This window comes from Condylura cristata, unplaced genomic scaffold (assembly GCF_000260355.1).
Source record: "Condylura cristata isolate star-nosed mole 26May11 unplaced genomic scaffold, ConCri1.0 scaffold00001, whole genome shotgun sequence".
NCBI classification, from domain to species: Eukaryota; Metazoa; Chordata; class Mammalia; order Eulipotyphla; family Talpidae; genus Condylura; species Condylura cristata.
Genome location: NW_004567102.1, coordinates 51,478,799 through 51,484,798, shown reverse-complemented (window position 1 = coordinate 51,484,798; position 6,000 = coordinate 51,478,799). Strand labels below are relative to the sequence as shown.

The window sequence follows — 6,000 nt, the reverse complement described above, 5'->3', positions numbered from 1 at the left end:
ATGAATCTACTTTTATCAAATTGTCTGGTTGTCAGTGGAAGTCAAGAATGGGCCAGAGAAAAAGATGCATTTAGTTTGAAGATTTCACAAGAGGGTCTCTCAGCTTTGTGCCTCTCCCAGTCTGTGAAGACCTTCAGATAAATCCAGTTATTTCATTTCTGGGGCTAAAGGAAAGGGTAAGAAAACAAACGACTTCTTAGAGTAAGCTAGAGTGTCACTGATGCTTTATTTACATGCGTCACCATCTCTTTTACAAACTAGATTAGGGTTTTAAATGGAATACACAAGGTAATATCTACAAACACCAAGGAAAGGAAGTACTGCATCTCTATTTCATTTGGAAAGGGGAAGATTCCCAAATCAAACTGGTTTTGATTCTTGAGAAGGTGGTAGAGTTAATTCATGGCAACAAATGGTTAGACAAAATCCTCAGTAGGAATGCAATATGATAGTGTTCGCTTTGAAAGAAAGGATGAGGTGCTTCAAACCAAAGCATCGACTGCTGGACTCTTAGGTGTTTGCATATGGCCATGCACCATATTTAATTTCTATTTTGTATGGGGTTTGAGCAAGAAATTGAAACAGATAAGACAGTTTTACAGATACTGTATACAGGGTTTTTTTTTTTTTTTCCATTCATGCAACTTTTTTTCTTAAAAAAAGTTAAACATGTGAAGCCAAAACACACATTTTTTTTTTTAATATTAACTAATTGTTCTGGTCCTCCTTCACATCTGTTTACATTTTCCGTGTACATAATGTGCTAGGACAAGTATACAAAAAAAGACTGATTGCCAGGCAATGAGATAATTTTGGAGAAATAAATGACCAGCCACACAATTCTTTAAAGCAGCCGCACAAATATTTCTGGAGTGTGGCAGAGGCCTAGTAACCAATCACTCATTAAAGAAAAATACATACAAACAAAAGTAAATAAGAAAATATTTCATTCATTCAAACTGCATAAAATGTTACCTACTAAAGATTTCAATCAAATATAACACACTCTTCAGTTACTTGGGCATTTGCCTTCAGATCGTGTTTCACAGGACTTCCCTTTCCCTTGTGTGCTCTGCTGTTCCCAGACTCTGGGCGAGGTCAAACTTTCGTACCTCTTTGCCAGTGATTGCACTTCTACAAAAAAATTTGCTTCACATAATTAAAAAAAAAATATATGCCTAATCATACAGTTATTCCGCAAAAACTGCAAGGAAAAAGAGAATCAGTCCAGAGCTGTTAGGGTTTGTTTCTGCTCTCAGAGAAAAGGCAACATTTCCAGCCCTTAGCATCAGCACGTGAACAGGGCTGGGCTCTTTTCTGCTTTTACTTGACAGTCTTTTTCCATGAGATTCAAACAGGCCTTATTCTTTACACGGAGTTCATTAGGTAGAGGTGAAGTCCATCCCTACCATCTCCAACAAGTTTGGAAGCCACTGAAATGACACCCTGAGACTGGGCATACCTGTCCTGAGAAGCAAGCCAGATGGGAAGTGACACACTTGTGATGCAGAAACTCAACACCAGACACAAAGTCCACACTGAACAATGTGTGTGTGCACGATCCTTCTGTTAAAAGAAGAAATAACTTCTGAAATTTTAAAAAATATGTGTTTCAGTCATTATTATATTGCAGAGGATGCAACAAAGGAAACAGACCTCAGATTCATTCACAGTAAATGGGGTACATCGAACCTGGCAGTCTGTCCTCACACCAGGACAATGAAGGTTTGTGATAAAGCTCTTTTCTAACTTTGGTAAAAAAGGTATCTGGTTCTGAAGCCCCAAAGGGAACATCAGAGTCCCAGAGTTCATGCCTTGTTTTCAGCACTAGGTACCCTTCATTCTAGATTCCTATCAAAAAGAAGGCTCCCTATTGTAGCTTATTTAGAGGCTGAGGGTAGCCTCAACAGTTCTCATGAGGATGCAAACCTCACAAGTGCCAGGCTTCCAGAGTTATGAAGTATTTCATGGGGACACTACAGATCAGAAGACCTACTGTGAGAGACCCAGTACACTGACAACTCCATGTGGTGGTCAACAGTTGGTTGTTCCTAAAAATCAGAGTCTCGATCTGAGAGACAAAAGGCTCAGATTGTACCTCGGTCCAATGTGACCTCCCTAGAAGTTGCTAGTCTAAGAGAGCCTGGCTTTTCTAGTGGAAAACCCACCAGCAGAGGGTAACCAGGGGTGACACCAGGGTCTGTTCATGCCTGTCTCCTTCCTGGGACTGATGCTGACACTTGACTATCCTGATCTCAGCTCTCTACAACATTCTGCATGTAGATGATATTAGTTATTAAATACTTCAAAGAACCCCCCTTCTGCCCCTCCATTTTCCTGACCTGCAAGGTAGCTCTGCCCTGCTCTCAAGCCTCTGTCCCTCCCTCAGCTGTGCAAAATTATAATCTGATTCTAGGAAATTTTGTAAAACATTCTGCCTGAAATCCAACAAACATTAAGGGGGAGTGGGATAAATGAGATGCCACATGTCTGAAAGGTATTCAGTGTTTTAAAATTAAAACACAATTGAGGGCTGCCTTTCTTAATCCCAAAGTAACTCCCAAGGGCTGAAAAACTGCAAAGGCAATAGCTATTTTGTTAGTTTGCTTGTTTCTTTGTGCACAGGAGAGCAATCCTCAGGGCCCTGTGCTGGAAGTGCTCTGGTCCTCTGGTGCTAGGCAGCCCTCTGCCCGACACCCCACCCAGCTGCTGCCGCCGCTCTGAGCTGCCTCTCACCTAGGGCAGCAGCGCTCGGGCACCCAGAGAGGCAGCACTCTTACTGATACTGGACAATTTTTGTGTACAGCAGACTGCCAAAGAGTCAAGGAAGTGGCCAGCATTATTCTAAAGAAATATAGTAAGCAAAAGTCTATCTCACTGACAAGCAGACCATGTGGATAGAATACATATTTTTAAAAAATTATACATACTTTTAAAATGAAGATTATAAACTTGTAGCCATTTAGAAAAGGTGATATGCTACAGGTCTACTATAATCACAATTGCACAACCATTTACAGATTCAGTAAAAGGCAGGCTGAAATCAACAGGGCCATCACTCAAACATAACAACCCAAGCGAGGCGGGAGAGATGTGTGACAATACGGAATGGAACTTTCATTATGCTAGGAGCTGTTATCACCACCAATATCACCCCCAGAGGGTTTATGAAGCAGAGTGCACAAGGAGTCCCCTGGCGGCTGGTGGTGGGTGCAGGGGGAGTTGGGTGGCACGTCCATGTTGGTGGAAGGAGTCAGTGCCCACTGCACGGTACAAGCATCAGCAAGAACTCATGCAGGGAAGTCGGTGCTGGAATACTAGCTTGTGTTCCTAACGCCCATGCAGAATGTTCCATTTTTGTACTGTACATGATAAAATATATTTATACATTTGTATGCCTAATGCTTTTTTAATGCAAAGAAAAGAGTCTTCACCTATCACTTTGGAGAAGTATGCATATGCTGTGCTAATCAGAGCGTCATTACACCAGTGTCATAAGTACCAAAGGTGTTCCCAACTATTCTGTCTACCAAAGGGGGTAACTAATCTCACGTTCTGTGTTAAACAAAAAGCACCTATACAGCACCATAACTTTTGGAAAACAAAACAAAATCAAATCCATAGAAGCAGAAAAGTAAGGGGGCGGGATCAAAATTGCCCTATCTTGTACTTCCATCATGTCACTTGCACAACTACCTAAGCTTATATAAAAAAATCAGTTTGTATGCCATTGCCTCTCACTCATACATGTCTAGTAGGTCAGATTATACACAGCAAGGCTGACAGTAATCAAGGGTGTGTATCTGGGGAAACTGTGAAGTTAGAACTCCTACTGCACTGACTCGGGCTTGCACTCGCCACACATTTCTCATTGCAGGCTTAAAGCTCACCTGTAGGTTTGTTTCTTCTGCAAAGCAAAACAGAGCTACTTTTTTTTTTTTTCCTTTTCTCCTTAAAACTAAATCCTTAAGTGGCACTTGACAATTAGTGGACAGCTGAGCTGTTATCTTTCTTAGAAAGATCCTAATTTCTCACCAACATACTGAGGATTCTGACAGAAGATACAGGCCCTGTGCACCTGGCAGTGTAGACTAGGTGCTGGGGTCTTATCTACAGACCCCCTGACTTGAAACTGAAGTGTACTGTTGGGACGCTATGCCCCATTCATGCTTCCCATGCAGGGTCAGCCCTTGACTGGCGTGTGCACAGCTAACAGTTGTGCCATTGTTCAATTTTTAGAAAAGGACAGTTTTCTACTGAACAAAAGAAGAAAGAAAACCCCCTCCAGTTTATGTAATTTGTTAGTTTGTGGAGTTTCACAAGCTTAAATGCTTGAGACACCCAAAACCAGAATGGTAACTTGTATGACCTTTTCCTTCTATTTTTAAAGTTGTCAGGGGAAGAATGGTTTAACATGTTAACAGGAAAATACTGCAAGTTAATGCATGTGAAAAACTCAGAAAGTTCAAAGGAAAACACAAAAGCAACACTTAAAATATCCCATAAACCATCGTGATGCTCAAGCACCACGGAATCACCAGCGGGGGTTCACGGTGTGCTCTGAACAAAGATGGGGAGTGCTGACAGGGTGCTGTCCTTCGCTGGCAGGTGGCTCATCACCCCGTACAAGGAAGATTTGCATACTTTATAGAGTTCTGTTCCAAGGGTAAGTGCTTCACCCAGGGTAAGGGGCCATTAACAGTCTCTGCTGGGTTAGGAAATGGCGCGGGATTCACAAAGGTGTTAAGCTGTAAACGGTATCACTGTCCACTTGCTGAGAGCAGATTTGGCAAAGGGTTTTCTCTGTAGGTCTTGTGTCAGTTTGAGGGTCTAGAGGAGGAAAAAAGAAAACCAGAGATGATTAAGGACATTGGAACAGCAATAGTGGGCACCTCAGGGTCACACCTCATCTGTCTCCCATCTCTTTACCCCACCTCCCAGTAAAGGAAACTCACAGTAAAGCTGTTTTGCTACACCAATTTCAAATGTCTGAGTTTAAGCACAAAGCTTGGAGACTGTGTACCATATTTCTGTGCTTGGTTACAAAATGTTCTAAAAGCCTAAAGGAAAAAGGGTCACTCACTTGGGGATGTTAATAAAGAAGAGCAAATTAGGGGTATGTCAATGGGTTCTTTTCAATGTCCAAGGTGCATATGGGGTTTTGTTCTATTGGCAGATATTTGGACTGAGGGGTTTCCTGGAACACAGAACTTGCACCCTGAAACCAGGCAAGCTAGTCACCCTAAGCACCGGAGCTAGATTTGGCATGGTTCTCCCCCACCAGCTTCATGGATTAACTGACCTTGCTTACCACCCTTCCTCTTGATACCCCAATACTGGGGGAAATGAAGTGATTCCTTTCCACAAAGGCTTAATGAATCTGCACTACTGGCTGTGAGTAATTTTGACTTCCTCCACTGTAAAAGGTGTAAGTAAACTCTATGTGGATCACCTTAGGAGTTAGTTTTTTACTAACAGATTTTTTACCAAAAATCTGCAGAGAAAAAAATTATATAAACACCAAAACCTCCACAAAATATCTTACTAACATCATCATCATCATCACTACTATTCCTTTGCCTCCAACAGTCTTCAATGGTAAAACACAAAAAAGACCTGAGTGTATACAAGTCTGCAGGATACTACTGAGTCCTGAAAAGTTAAAGGAACAGAAAACATATTTCTGAAGTAGCTGACAAGACAGGTTTCAAGACATAAGACCTTTCTTATGGAGATAGTATGGGCTGCCCTGATAGGGAAAAAAAGTGGCTCTCAGACAAAAACAGATAGAAAGGTGGTGAAGCAACATGAACTCACTAGATAAGATGAACCAGTAATGAAAAGTGCATCAATAAGCATACCCACGTACATACACATACAAGTGATTCCCCCACTTTTAGGAGATATTGTCATATAGTTACCTAGAGTTTTCACAAGTGTGCTGGTGGCTGAACCAGTTGGCAATCTCACCTTTCACTACCAACATTGAGAAAAGCAGCA

The 6,000-nt window shown here is 41.7% G+C and overlaps 1 protein-coding gene across 1 annotated transcript in view; it reads right to left on the bottom strand.

Moving 5' to 3' along the window:
* Positions 1–207: 207 nt before the first annotated feature.
* The window catches only part of FOXO3 (forkhead box O3), a 114,829-nt gene continuing 109,036 nt past the window's right edge, over positions 208–6,000 (bottom strand). Inside the window, exon 4 of the mRNA XM_004673753.2 lies at positions 208–4,830. The gene's annotated coding sequence lies outside the window, so the exon portion shown is untranslated. The remainder of the gene's footprint in view (positions 4,831–6,000) is intronic.